Here is a 14,842-nt window from a genome sequence, read left to right on the forward strand (position 1 = left end):
TTTCAACTGATCGTATCAATGTGGGATTTAAAGGACGATGTTGATTTGTCATGCCTTGTGGTGTATACTAAAACTGTGTTTCACGTTATGTAGATGAATAATGAAGTTAACGATGCGACTGTGTGAACTATTCCTCAAGCAAAAACAAAATCATCATATAAAATAACAGTTATCAAATCGCCACTCCTACACAAGAATGTGATGCACAAACAAGAATGCAATACCATTTAATACCAACATTGATAACACCATTAACAGACTCTTGGACCTTGATCGGCTAAAGCAAAGTCCTCCGATTGGTCAATGGAGACGTCAGTGTGGGTATATAAGGCTCAGCTGACTGTCACTGTATCAGATATTTCCCTCAACGAAACATCAGACTACTATTATCATGGGCAAGGAGAGGACCAACGTCATCATGAGCGTCGTCGGCTACTACTAGACTCTTACATCAGGTAAGTATTTACTCTTCAACTGTAATGTAAATGCATAAAATAAAATAGTGTCCATCTAGATGTGTCATATTTCAATTTTGATGGCAAATACTATTTAGATTTTTATCTATGTTCTAGAGTTAAGTACAGTTAAAATAAAGTTAAGCAAGTTAAAGCCAAATAATAAACTTTACAACAGATAAACATCGGTTCTAATACTGAGTAATAAGGTTAAGGAAACAAATATAAAATAAATTGGCAGTTAATAATGGTTTGCTAGCAATTATGTAGTTTCTTTATAAATAATATATTACTTGTCGGGATTTATAAGCTTTATCGACATTATCATTATATGCCTAGTTTACATTACAGTATTTAGACACGGGTTAAATTTCCAGATAACATTTTCCCATAACGAGACGGAAAGAATTTTTAAACTATAATATTACTAAAACCAAACCTATGCGCGGGAGACAAAAGTTTTGTTCATATTATTAACTTAATAAATTAAATGAAATATTTAATTTAGTTAATAATAATTTAGTTTTATTTGTTTTCAAGAAAGGTTTCGTTAGCAGCCAATATGTTTCGGTTTGATATTTTAGGGCGATTGTTAGACATTTCCCGTAGTCATACATCACAGACTCGACAAATCATTCAAAGATCTATAACCGTGACAAAGATAACTGCCTGTAACAAGACATGTTAACTGACTTTATTTGATAGATTATTTCTAACGACAAAAAGTGTGTTAGTGGTTTTTTATATAATTTTTTGCTCCTAACGATTCAATACTTCTCACAAAACTCGGTTACTTATAGCAAAACCTAGCATTTCAGTACTTTTTCCCCATGATATTTTTTCAAAAGGCAGGGTGATTTACTGATGTGAAATATTTACATTTAAATGAATTTTGTGATTATTAAGATTCTTATTTTCAAAAGAATTACCATACAAGTTTAAAGAAATGGGTTGGTTTAAATTAAATCTTAATGTTAACTAGCTAGGTAAATATTATGGTAACCTAGTTGTTACTTTTAAAATAAAATTATATTAAAATTGTTTAATGTCTCAATCTTAGGATATGTATAGATACGGAATGTTTTTGTTTTCAAAAAAATTATGTATTGTGATATACTGTATATTTCTAGAATATACATTGCAAATGTAAAATATAAGTCTTGTTGGAATGTAAATAAGTATTCAAGTATTTTCTATTCCATTGAAGTTTAAAATATAATATATATATATATACTACACGCCATTGTACTATTCTAGACAATCTTGATGGGGATATAACTCTCAAAAAATCAATCATAAAACAATACTTTATAGTTAAATTGACTTTGCAGCTTTTTATATTTTAAAGTTCTTATCATTCAATAACGTCAAATAGCCATGAAAAACGTATCAAAGATAACAGTTGTATGGAATTAATATTGAAGTGTACACACCATACGTTATGTTCTTTTCATTTATATTAGACACAAGACAAGTAAAGCAGAGACTGTAAGTTTTATCCCCTTCACTACCACGTCTCACAACAATCCTCATACAGCTGAGTGTGACGGCCGGTAGGCAAAGTGTTAAAAATGGAATACAAAATTAAAAGTATAATGGTTAAATGATCGAATTCGTATATAAATTGCAAAGTACCTATGAACGTTTGAGAAAACTACAAGTCACACCCCCATAAACCATATACTTAAAATGTTCGTCATGACGAGAAACCTTGTGCAAAACTAACACTTATATCATAAATTGCCCTTAAAGGTCGTACTTCCTTTCTAAACGGAACTTTCCTTATACTTGATGTTAAAAATACCTCAGCTATACTTATTTGTATGTTATTCTTTCAATTTACCTTATTGAAATCAGGTTTGATTATTTGTTTGTATTACTATACTCTATTTTGTTAATTTTAGCTTAACTTAACGAATCAATAGTTTTATTAATACTTATGAAGTCAAACGGGGTGAAGCAAGGCCCCACTAGAAAAACGTCTATCTAGTGGGTCCTTAGGCGAAGCCCGGGTAACAGCTAGTCCATCCTTAAATTTGAGTCGTCATTTTAATAGGTAAAATATCGTTTAGTTGTCATATATGCAGGAGTTACATTCCCTACGGAAAACAAACCTTTTTTAAGAGATAAGTACACAATGTCATCAAATAATGTTTTTGGATAATTTACCATAACTTTTAACTAAGAAATCTGTTACTTTCCAGATGATGGAGGGCTAGTTCAACACGGACACGTCTCGGCTTCTGTACACGGACACGACTTGGACACGGACAACACGATGTTATGCGAATAACCCTAGGACTACAATACTACTAATTATTTTGTATACACTCCAATAAATGAATCTAAATTTACAGCAATACAACCATGGTTAGTTTTGTTCCTTCCTTTCTTTTCCTATTCACTATTTTTTTCACATGATTGAAAATTAAGAGTATGTTGTACCTTCCTCATCGTGTTGTTTGGGGTTTGTTAATGTGTACGAGGAGGATTTAATGTTACAGCCCAAGGTAGAGTTTTATATTGAATCTTTGTGCCTTACTGTATGCCACTAAAAATCTTAAAAAAAGGAAAACAAAAAAATATGATCATACTATATCAGTTTCTTTTATTAATTCATTCATTTCTGAACTATCATAGAGAATGGTATGAATTAAATCATGTTCTGATCAATGTCAATTTGACTCTTACAAAATGTTAAACCTATATTTTTATGTACATAATTCGTAAACGGTAATACAAATAAAATAGCAATTCGTATTAACTTGGTTTTGTTGGTTAGTTTTAATGATGGTTAGCATGTTGAGCCGGATCAATTAAACCTAGTTTTAAAGCATATTATCCAGTATTTGAAAATTATAACTAAACCTATTACACTCAAATAGAAACTTAAATCAAATTACATTAATTTAGGTAATTTTTTATTCTAGATTTTTGTTGTAAGTAAATTCACATGTTTGTTTCCTAAATATGATATACTAATTATAAATGTGTCATTAAAAATAAACAAACCACTTGAATAGCAACATAACAGTTACTCACGGCTCTCCTATGAGTGGGGTGCGGTAGATCGACGGCGTGCATTCCGATTCAACACACCGACGCTAGTGAGACGACGGCGGCGGCGGCAGACGTGGAGGCGGTACAGGGGCGGCACCCGGGGGCGGGGCCTCGCCACCCCCAAGACACACATTACTGTTTCATTAAAGTAAATAGACGTTTGATTTTACTTCGGAGATTTTTAAGCTAAAGGTAATAAGCTGCCGACACAAAGAAGCTAGTTTGTAAAACTGTTTAAGCCAAACTCTGAGACGTTTCAACCCAGGAACGTTCTGGGTTTGAGAAACTAATCAAAATCTAGGTCACTGTTTGACTAGAATAAAATCCACACGGGTCTGTTTAAACAATTGTGTAGCTAATGATTACTGCGAATATACCAAAATATGTTTTATTCCTTAAGTATAATTGGTTATTTTGATTCTCCAAGGAATGTAACAAGTTAAGTGTAATTTTTACCTTACATTTTTCAGATGATGTCGATCATTTACATGTCTTGGATGGAGTTTAATGAAAATCTTACACAATTTTGCTCTCTTAAACAATCTTACCTACCTTACAACTTTGTGTTTATCGATAGGTTTTAAAAATCAGTAGTACAGTAGTAGAAAGTCATAGTAGAAAGGTGGTGTTGGCACCCTTTAGTGTCAAGTAAACACGCAGAAACCTTTTATGAAAATTATTGAGTTCTTGCACTGAAAAGCTCGATTTCAAGAAACAAGACTACTGTACTAAAGGATATATTATGTATTTTTACGTTAGTCCTTAATTTAATTATATTATTATTTAAGCTTGAAGTGACGATTTTCTTTCTTTTAGATTCAATACGATTTAAGTATACATTATTCAGAAAGATACAAGACAGAAATACATCATTACCTACATTACAGAGTAACAAGAAAAAAACTAAAATATATGTATATATTTTTTTATTAATTTACTTTCTATATTAATGTGATATTTCCATTGCCTGTAAGACATAGTAGACTAATAAGTTTGTAATGATAATTTTAATAAGAACTATATCTTAAATTATATGTAAATAACTTAGCATCTCTACTGTCCATTTATGTCGAAATAGGAGGGGCGTCTTTTTACCACATTTATAATTAAATATGTGTGTTATATATTTATGCCTGTTTATATCCTACCACTAAAACTACAGAACGTTTTTACTATACTGAATTGTATTTTCCAACAACAAAAAAGCTGTTATGAATTTTGATTCTACACTAAACAGTTTTACATAAAATATTCTCTTACATTTCATATGGATAAATCAACATATAGATCATCGTATGGATTGAGTTTTAAAACGCATGATATGCAGTGTTTGAGATTCTATTTAGAATTTCGACAATATATCGTTATTAGCTGGAATATTTGTGTGTTTAAAGTTATTGGCCTCATTCTATAAAAAAGGATTCAGTTTTTATAGTAAAGGTTCTGTTTACATCCTGTTGGTGTTAGTATCTAAAGTCGATAGTGAGTTATTATTAATTGATAGCCAAAAGACAAGCGGTATCTGGGTTAAGAAAAGAACAGTATTAGCATGGTATATATTATTACGTTATTATATGTTAAAGGTTCCTTGACACTCTCAAGAAACAAGAAGCGTATAAGAAGGTATAAGAAGTTTTTATTTTATTTTACATAACGATCGCATAACTTGCAAAACTAAATTATTTGTTCCTGAATGTCAAACGGACATTTATAAGCTTAACTACAATCATTGACTATTGGATACAATATAGTATAGGTTCGAGACAGGGATTTGACTGAAGTGTTCGACATTAGTTGGTGGGAGAAAAAATATTAAAAAGGGTACCGCTTTTTAAATTTTAGATCAATTTTATTTTGCTGAAGTTCTCGTTGCTTTCAAGTATAAAAGGTGTCCCAATATATTAATCGTCAGCTATTTTTAATCTTTACAACGGAAACATCCAAGTTAAAAAAATTAAACCTAAAACATTTGAAAACAGTTTATATTGACGTTGAAAGTCATCAGTTATCCCTTGCTTATTAATTTAAAATGAAATGTAGTCTCATACAGAGTAACAATTATTTTTAATACGAGTGAGAATGATAACAAGTAATTCCATATGTCTTAACCTCGGTAAACATAGTTTACATTTTTTGTGGAAGTTTGAATTTAAATAGTGGCATTTCCGCCTACACCTGCAACGAGCAACGCATCCTCCAATGTTCCAACATGCTTCATTAATGTAAAGTAGTTCCAATTAAGTGATCTTGATAAGAACGTTCAGTCTTACTCCTACGTTATCTAGGCCACATGACTTGGTCACGCCTGTGGTATTCGTAAATTATATACTTAGTATATATATACTATAGTATACTTATTCTATATATTTAAATGATGCTGTGATGTCAGGATAAGGTTAGAGGTCTGCAGTCCAATCTCAATCGATATCGATCAATACAAATTAAGGGTTAATAACTTCGAGATCAAGAGTAACATTCCCTCTATTTGGTAACTGTTTAGATTCCGTTTGAACATAAAAAAGTCAAAACTAAATAAAGTACTAATGCCGTATAACACAGAGGAAATTACAGATCCTTATTAACTCAGTGATTAGTAATCAACGAAGAATCCAAAGCCAACCTTAAAATATAAAACACTCAAGCAGTTGCACAAAACACAATTATGATTAAGTTATTCATAAACTTGTTGCTACCTAAAGACGATAGAACGCTTAATCTTAATGGGACATTCACCCTTTCAACCCATTGAAACCTATGAAAGATTTTCTTAAGAACGATGTGGTGCACACTGGATAACTCTTTAGCTACGTGATCAAAAACCTACCTGTGTTTTTTACACTTACAATTTTGTATACATACTTTTAACAAGTATGTAGGTTCCAATAGAGATATTTACGATATGTAAAATGTGTTATGCTAAGCTTTACTTTTTTACAAAATACATAATAAAGAATAAAAACTATAAATATGTAACAAATATCGATCCCACCAAACAGCCCAAACATGTAATACAAAAAATGCAATGTTAAAGATTTGATATACCGGTATTCGTTAAATTTTTGTAATTTTTCCCACATGTTGTTAACTTTTTCACAGAAAATCAACAATACCGGTGCACCACATTGTTTGCAAAAGGGATTGTTATAAGGAGTTATATTTCCAGCTAATTTGTTGTATCGATAATTTTTTTGTGATATTGGTGTCGACAATTTATTGTGAATGATAAGTTTAATCTCAAAATAAAAGTTGTAAAAACTAAATTAATTTCGTTATCAGTTCAAAATGAAGTCCTAACAGCAAGTTGATGTGTTGTGATAGCGTGAGCTGGCCCAGATACAGTGACGGAGACACAGTACCAGGGGACGCCGCGGCGCTTCGTGCCGACGCGACGCTGAGCTCCCATTGGTCCTCTCCACCGCACCGACGCGAGACACACCAATCACGCCGCTCCGCCCTACCACTTCCCACATTAAAATCTCGGCCAAATATTTGTCATTGTTTGAGCTTTCAACCCCTTCGCCTCAGCTTCCATTTTGCTTCTTAGCCTTCTTTCTATATCTTCAGCAAAAACATTATTTTATGAAATTTTTATTTAAACCCTGATTGCCTTAGAAGCTTTTTATTGTTCATTATCCGTGAAAGGTCATATCAGACAGTCTACTTCTGCAGAAAGAGAAACGCGGATTATTTATGTCTCGAGTAGTTCGAACATTACACTAATTAACAATCCAGCTTGAACGGAAATTGTTTCTTTCTATTATTTGAGGTAATAACATTTCTCTTAGTTTATTATTTCTACGGAATTACAGTTTATCCATAAACAATTTGTATAATACAACTGATATTTATCGACAATTTTTATATCACTGAATTGAGATATTTACTAAAACGCCTAGATTTAAATAATAATTCCATTCCAAGACCTACCTTAAAAGGACAGCCACTTTGGCAGTTTATTTCGATGAAAGGTTGTATGAATTTTATTTCAATGGAGTATGTAATGAATACTAATCTGACAAAGTAGTGTAAAAAGAGTACTTTGAATATTTGTAACACCTAGTTTTTGTATAATGTTTAACTCAACAGATCGTGTTATACATGTGGAAAACAATATATAGAAACTGAATATACCAGTAAGATGGCACATTTTAAGCTAAAGGTTTAATGTTTTCTATATTTTCATTCAGGTTTTAATTAAGGTAGAAAACTATACATTACTGATGAACTTTATGTATTTGGATTATGAAATCCGTTGAGCACTGTAAGTGAACTTATCCGAATAAGATTATACCTTGGATTGCATACTAGGCGAGAGTTAGGTGTAGTACAGTATGTGATTGATTAAAAGAATCACTGTTACAAACAAATGATTAGGTACACTGTACTACTCTTCTTGCTAATTAAAGTGTTTTAAACCATACAAAGTGCATTGACTCATTTGTCCAGTTAGTTAGCTGCTATTTGTTATTACTTTGATAAATGTAACAGTTGAGTAACAAAAGAGAAACCCCTATACATATATTAAACTAAATCTATTTTTTAACATTTCAGTCTTCCTTTTTTAGTGTACTGAAGCACTTTTAACTGCTTCCAACATACTGAGGAAAGTTATAATATGAACACATTGCTGTTTTTAAGATCCAAATATACGGATACACTCTGTTTGAAATTCAAGGTGGGAAAGTAAAAAAATATAGTTATGTGGAATGCAAATATATTTTCAGCATGGAAATTTTACTTTATATTTAAGTTTTGGGAAGGCCTACCCATTATTTTAACATTATTTTTTTAGAGATTATTGCAAAATATGGTTGACATGGCATATTATTTTAAAAAGAAAAAAACTGTATAATCTGTAAATTACAGTTATCAACTTTCTTCATTGTGGCTTCTTATTTAAATTGTGGATCTGTGAATAATAAAGATATACGATAGGGATACACTATATTACAATGAGCAATGACTTTAAACTATGATCATTAATTTATAAATCATTTGATAAATAACAGACTATATTAAAAAGGTTAATTCGGTTAGCTAATAGTTTCTTAAATAAAAAAATCAAAGAAATAATACGGTAAATTTTTATTTATTTGAAAGTTGCGAACATTAATTAAACTGTTGAGGTGTATTTTTTGGGGTTGTTCTCGTTGCATCGTGTTGTCCGTGTCCAAGTCGTGTCCGTGTACAGAAGCCGAGACGTGTCCGTGTTGCACTAGCCCTCCATCATCTGGAACAGGAGAGTATTACTAAATTAATCGTTTGACTCAAGTAAGCAATAACCAACACAGTTCAAATACTAAAAATAAGAAGTGAGCTTGAGAGTTTGAATTCATTGGTCTCTTTAATGAAATGAATGTGCTCAACCCGCTCAACCGATGAATGCTTTACTTGTTGTATTTTTGTAAAGCACTAACAGCCTAATTTTAATATAAGGGTTCAAAACCACAATGTGTTCATTGCTGTTCGTTTGGTATCAAATAACTATTCGAGATACAAACAAATACACAAACAGTTTTTGTTTAATTTTTTGATGTGTGCTAACTTAGTTTAACACTTAAGAAAGCAAGAACTTTAAGCACATGGTAAATGAAACAAACTATAAAATTATATTAATGGTTAAGCATTTGTTCTGAACCCCATGCATTTACCAACGCTTTCGTTATTCACCCTAGAGTTATGAATGTTATTATTTTATCGCTATTATTACGTATTTGACTAAAACAATTAATTATGAGCTAATGTAAGTAAAATCTATATTAATAGGCAAGCATTTTTCTTGAAAACATTTTTTCTCAGCTCCTGTGCATCACAGGGGAAATCTAAGCATATTCTTAGAAAGATATTTCCTGTATATGAGCGGAATCCCTTTAAAATTTAAAATAAGTTCAAAAATAAGCACAAAAATTAATTTAAAATAAAAAAAAATAAAATGAGCCTAATTGGTTGGAAATTAGGTCTTTTTTAGCCTTGACTTGACACCAGCATGAAATACAAAACAGAAAATCAAAACAAATGTAAGAAATTCCAATCACATGTGTTATTTACAGCATGGGGTTAAAAGAGAGAAGTCTGCACATTACATATTTTTGGTCGAGTTTTCGACCAATGGACGACCTCTAGTAAAAATAATTATGTAGATTATCCTTAGGTTTTAAATTACAGTAAACATGATTTTTGTATTTTCATAAAATTGTATGTGTACTGTTATTTTAAATTTGAGTGTTCCACTGCTGGTTGTTTATTAATTACTAGATGCTGTACCCGTGCTTCGCAACGGAGAGGACACTGAAGAGAAAATTTTAATATTTAAATCTGCTGTATAAAATATAATACATACGCCTTTGGTTTCAGGAAAAAAATTTTATCGGACCTCTTAGTTTGAAAAAAAATCTTTAAAGCTAGGCTAACGTATAATTATTGAAACTGTTCAAAGTAAAAATAACTACCTGATGAGAGAGTCTAGTAGTAGCCGACGACGGTCATGTTGACGTTGGTCCTCTCCTTGCCCATGATAATAGTAGTCTGATGTTTCGTTGAAGGAAATATCTGATACAGTGGCAGTCAGCTGAGAGCTGAGCCTTATAGGGAATGTTGCTGAAAGTCAACAGTCCCGGAAGATCAAATAATTTATACCTGTGCCGCTAGGTCAAAAACTACAATGTTTGCAGTGTCTGTAGATCAAAAGTCCCAGTAAGTCAAATAGTACAGTCCGAGCTAAAAACGTGGTCTATGTTAAAGCAATTGACTTATTGGGAATTTGACCTAATGCAACAGCAGTTTTAATATAACGAAATACGGTAAAATACAAGTTCAGTTTCGCTGAGTCAACAGTGCCGGAAGATCAAAAGCAATAAAAGTGAACGTCGATTCAGTGTAAAGTAGACCTCCTGCAACGCTTACTACACCAACAAAACTCGCTTTTAGTTACTTCGTGTTTTGTCATAATTAGAATAGAGCTAAAATTATCATATTTGGTACATAGCTTATCTATTAATGCTTCTTGCCAACTGTTTGGTCAACACTGTAAATAGGGATAGTTTATGTAAAAAGCCTTTCGTCAAAATTTGTGGCATGAAATACACGCAAGGACGATCTGAAAATTTCTGGTTATTATATACGTTTGTAAAAGAAGATCCATTTAATTTTAGAAATATTTTATGAGTTATTATGTAGTCTAAACATAAACTGTGTAAATGTATTACGCCTCGGAAGGTTTGAAACCTGTCCAAACTATCATATATATTATTAAAACTAAATGGGGTTTTTTCACATTCTGAATCAAACCAGTCGACGGACTTTCATTATTTTTGTGTTGAAAGAAAGATAATTTTGAGAACTAGGGAATGTCAAAGCCATAATTATAATTAAGGGTCCCAGTTTTTTAGGAATTAAGTTTTAATTTTTAAAAAGTCTAGCAGCCGACGCTAACCTTCTAAGCCAGCTTTTAGTACAATATAATTTGCTTAAAATAACAGCTGTAAACATTCAGCATTTGTGACACAAATTCAGCATTTGGAAACAAATTTAAAGACATATTTAGAGTTGACTTATTTATACTATGTGTAATGCTGACCATTGATGCATTCAATTCTTAGGTATGATGATGGCAGATTAATTAAATTTGCATAGTAAAATAGTAGGATGTTCAAATTATTTTTTAAAGTAATCTTTGTAATCATCGATTTGTTTTAGTCCCATATAATTTGTTTTAACTAACAGCTGGTTGAATGTAATATTGTTCCATATAACTATTAGGTTTTTGGCGAATTTCCCATATAGGGAATAAGCTATTACCGTAGTACTTATGGTAACACCTGGACCCGGGACAGATTTAATTTTTCGTTTTGAGGTCCCAAGAGGCCAAAAACACCATCCGTTCTAATTCATATATACAAGGTGATCAGCTCAAGGAGGCCCACGATTGGGAAATTGGAAACGGTAAGAATTAGAGAAACCATTAAATGGGGGACATTCCTTTATTTTTTATGGCAGTTAAAAATATGATTTTAGTTTTTTTATCATGTTATCGGATAGAATATGCAATTTAACAACTTTTTTAGCCTTGACACTTTTTCGATAAACCCACTCGTTTAGGAGTACAGCCTATGGAAAAATTACTTCCGGTGTACATTTTACATCATGTAGCTCCTAAACGAGTAAGTTTAGAGCAAAATTGCAAAAAGTAAATTAGTCATAGAATTGCATCTACATTCCATAAAGACTATAAAATAAACAGTTTTCCACTTTTCAAGTTTGCCGCCATTTTTTAATAATATAATTCATATTTTTAATGAATTTTATGGTCTTTTTGGAATGTGGATGCAATTGTAAGACTTTTTTACTCTTCACATTTTGCTATAAACTTACTTGTTTAGGAGCTACATGATGTAATATGTACACCGGAAGTCATTTTTCCATAGGCTGTAACTCCTAAACGAGTGGGTTTATCGAAAAAGTGTCAAGGATAAAAAAGTTTTAAAATTGCCTATTATGTCCGAAAATATGATAAAATATAGGGTGTTCGATAAGAAATTTCAAATTTGGCCACCATTTTGGAAAATGGCGGCTGAATTTCAAAAAACTAAAAGCATTTTTTTAACTGCCACAAAAAGTAAAGGTATGTCTTCCATTTTAAGTTTTCTCTAATTCTTACCGTTTCCGATATCCCAATGGTGGCCTCCTTGAGTTGATCACCCTGTATAGCCTATATTTATTTATTTATATATTTTTCCCGGGGGGAACCCCAGGACCCCGCTCCTTTTTGGGGGGTATTCCATACCCCCCAGGCCCCCGGTGACCCCCCCAAAATATATGTCTAGGACCGCCCTTGTCTTCTTTACCTATAAAACACATGGGATACAGCCTTTCTTCACTGATCACGTAATGCGTGATTTTCTATAAAGTCTTGGAAAAATAAAAGGTAAAATACATAAAGGTGTACTGTATGTGGTTTACACACAAATATTCATCAAACTGTGTGATATTTTGTTATTGCAATGAACAATTTGGGAGTATCGTATTGTTTAAGTCGATGGAAAATCTCTGTTGATTCTGTTTTACAAGCAAACCAAAAAGATACAGTAGTCACCACTCTATGCGACATATTCTAACCAGAAAATTGTAATTGTATGATTATATAAGCATTGGTAGGATTGCAAAGTACTACACACACATTATTTCAAGGGTAATAACAGTCACAATTTCCGCCGACTTAAAGAGTCAACTAAAATATTATACTAATGGACACAACTAAATGGAACAACTAATGGAACAACTCACGATGTACATATAACAGTTCGATATAAGCATTGAGTATACACGTCAGTGGATACGTGTATACCCAATGATATAAGCAACGGTTCTTGCAATTTATTGCTTATTGTTTTTTAGAGTTGTTTTCGGACTTACTCACACTCGTATAAGGTTGTCCACGTTTGTCATTGAATGTAGCCATGTTACATGGTTACACCCGTTGTCAAGAATATGTTTACAAGTTTTTCGTCTGTTTTTGAATAGCGATACATTTTTTCACATACTTAAGAACCACCTGATTTCGTGCATTACATGTTTGTCTCATTGTTTGGTAAAATGGATTAAATTATCCAGCAAACCCAAATTGAAATAGTAAATATAGTATTTCAAACAAATCAGTAACATGTTAATAATGTAATCTACATTATTTCCTTGAACTGCATAACAGCAATTAATTGGGCTGATCATAATATAAAAAAATCAATATGTTCTTCATAGGCATAACATGGGTTCATAACATGAGCCGCTGGGGCTGAGCCCAAGGGATTTAAAAATGTAAGGTTGGTTTGCTAATGTACGTGACACGCCCTTTCTTTGAGACATGAATGGTCAAAATCGCCTAAGAAATGCGGAGGAGTTCAACGGAAAAATTTCGTGTTGGCGTTATACAGTATAGTTGAAAAGTCCTGGATTTGCTATATTTTTTTAACAATATAGATAAAGTAGTGAGACTTGGTATATCAATAATAGCCATAAACATCTACTGTCTTGAGCTATTATCACTTTTTTATCCCTTAAGGGGGATGGATCACAAAGGCTAAGACAAAATTCTTATATAATTTTAATACTATTTTACCTGTTTTTGAAATGGCGACCATACAAATGTATGCATTTTAAGCCAAGTATAAATGGAGTTGAGTGTGTGATGAATGGAGCGATCTTGTTGTCCTGTTAGTGACTAAGGCCGACGTAATCCTTAGACACAGCTTTTAATTAATAGTCCATACAGTCAATTAATAGCAGCAGAGGTCAAGTTTGGTAGGTATCAAATTAAAGGTTTTATTTATAAAAATACACGAGCTGTTGGCCCGTCCTACGTACGGAAAACGAGTAGTAAATTAAAACTGAATATGATTCAGAACAGCTAGTTTACAACTTGGTGGCCGATTCACACACACTGGCTTTGAGTATAGTAGCTACATACCACCTTCCACTGCATAGGCCTACTATCACTTACCGTACCTTATTTTACCACCTTGGCCACTGAAACCTCTAAAATGATCCTGGCCTCCAGTTCTCTTTAATCCCCTGCCATTTCTGGATGACAGGAAGATACCAGTCTGAAGATATATCTTTCATTACTTGGTCTTCCAAGTGGTCGTCTACCTTGTAGTACTCCTTGGAATGCACTTTTAAAAGTTGAAGTATCTTCTCTCCGCCACGCAAAGCCTGCCCAGCCCATCCGAGACCGAGCCTTTTGGTCTACTTTTGGAATGTACCCCTTTATCAAGTTTCAGAATCATACAGTACTACTGGGATAGTTATGATATGGTATGAATCGATTTTGGTTTCTACTGACACCCTGCAGCTTACTGGTCGGTTTTCTGGAGACCTACTACAACGGTTGATATTTTCATTACGAATAAAATGTGTACTGTATGCAGTCATACTTATATACAAACATCTAGAAAAAAATGTATCAACACGTAAACCACTTATATCCTAAAGGATTAAGCACTTATACTTAGACGGATTGCATTATTTATGACAAAACTTGATTATACGTTTAAAATGTTTAGTTCAAAATTACACAATCTCCTGATAACATAGATCTTTTACGGTAGAAAATAAACTGCATTTTAAAGTAAAATAGTGTGTAGGCAAACTCTGACGATCAATATTTTTGTATACAAACAACTTGTAACATAAGCATTTCAATGACAGTTAGAAACCAGCTGTTAGTTAAACCACCACTAAATTAAACGACTTTAACTCGTCCGTCGGCTGCTAGACTTTTTGAAAATTAAAACTTAATTTCTAAAAAACTGAAACCCTAAACTAAAATTATGGCT

The 14,842-nt window shown here is 32.4% G+C and overlaps 2 long non-coding RNA genes across 2 annotated transcripts; one reads left to right on the plus strand and one right to left on the minus strand.

Moving 5' to 3' along the window:
* The first annotated feature begins 316 nt into the window (after positions 1–316).
* On the plus strand, positions 317–2,820 carry LOC128982989 (uncharacterized). The gene is made up of 2 exons (XR_008489769.1): positions 317–455; positions 2,660–2,820. It is a non-coding gene; the product is annotated as an uncharacterized LOC128982989 (long non-coding RNA).
* Positions 2,821–8,585: 5,765 nt separating this feature from the next.
* LOC128983654 (uncharacterized) lies at positions 8,586–10,052 on the minus strand. Its single transcript, XR_008489884.1, has 2 exons — positions 9,965–10,052; positions 8,586–8,745 (listed from the first exon to the last, which is right to left on the minus strand). It is a non-coding gene; the product is annotated as an uncharacterized LOC128983654 (long non-coding RNA).
* Positions 10,053–14,842: the final 4,790 nt, after the last annotated feature.

Source organism: Macrosteles quadrilineatus, unplaced genomic scaffold (assembly GCF_028750875.1).
Source record: "Macrosteles quadrilineatus isolate MER2022 unplaced genomic scaffold, UCM_ALF_1.0 Scaffold_1__1_contigs__length_201487025, whole genome shotgun sequence".
NCBI lineage: Eukaryota > Metazoa > Arthropoda > Insecta > Hemiptera > Cicadellidae > Macrosteles > Macrosteles quadrilineatus.